General features: G+C 33.0%; 1 non-coding gene across 1 annotated transcript; it reads right to left on the bottom strand.

Annotated features, from left to right (window-relative positions):
* Positions 1–274: 274 nt before the first annotated feature.
* Positions 275–381, bottom strand: LOC111718667. The gene has a single exon (XR_002769188.1). It is a non-coding gene; the product is annotated as a U6 spliceosomal RNA (small nuclear RNA).
* Between the last annotated feature and the right edge of the window lie 288 nt (positions 382–669).

Consider the following 669-nt stretch of genomic DNA (forward strand, 5'->3'; position numbering starts at 1 on the left):
CTTTTTACACTCATTTTACTTAGTTTCATTCATTCCCTGAGCTTCCCTTACCACATCTATGAAGACTGATGCTGAATTTTTTTTCTTTTTCTTTTTTTTTTTTTTTTTTTTTTTTTTTTATTTAATAGCCTTTTATTTACAGGATATATGCATGGGTAACTTTACAGCATTAACAATTGCCAAACCTCTTGTTCCAATTTTTCACCTCTTACCCCCCACCCCCTCCCCCAGATGGCAGGATGACCAGTAGATGTTAAGTACATTAAAATATAAAAAATATATGGAACGCTTCACGAATTTGCATGTCATCCTTGCGCAGGGGCCATGCTAATCTTCTCTGTATTGTTCCAATTTTAGTATATGTGCTGCCGAAGCAAGCACTGAATATTTTTTTTCAATAGAATTGTTTTCATGTGAGAATGTGGACTGCAGTTTTATTAATGTGCAAATGAACTGTTAGACTATAACCAGTTCAAAGCATACAAACAGGTTATTTTTAACTTCAGGTGCAGAGTACATTAAACTAGATGTCAAAGGGATCCACAGAAATTGTCCAAAGTTACTTCTTTGGGGACCTAAGAGACTAATATTTCTGGAATATATTATGGATATAAGTAATGCAATATTTGAGTATATATTGTTTCAATTCAATCTAGTATTCAGACTTAA

Source organism: Sarcophilus harrisii, chromosome 2 (genome assembly GCF_902635505.1).
Source record: "Sarcophilus harrisii chromosome 2, mSarHar1.11, whole genome shotgun sequence".
Taxonomy (NCBI): domain Eukaryota; kingdom Metazoa; phylum Chordata; class Mammalia; order Dasyuromorphia; family Dasyuridae; genus Sarcophilus; species Sarcophilus harrisii.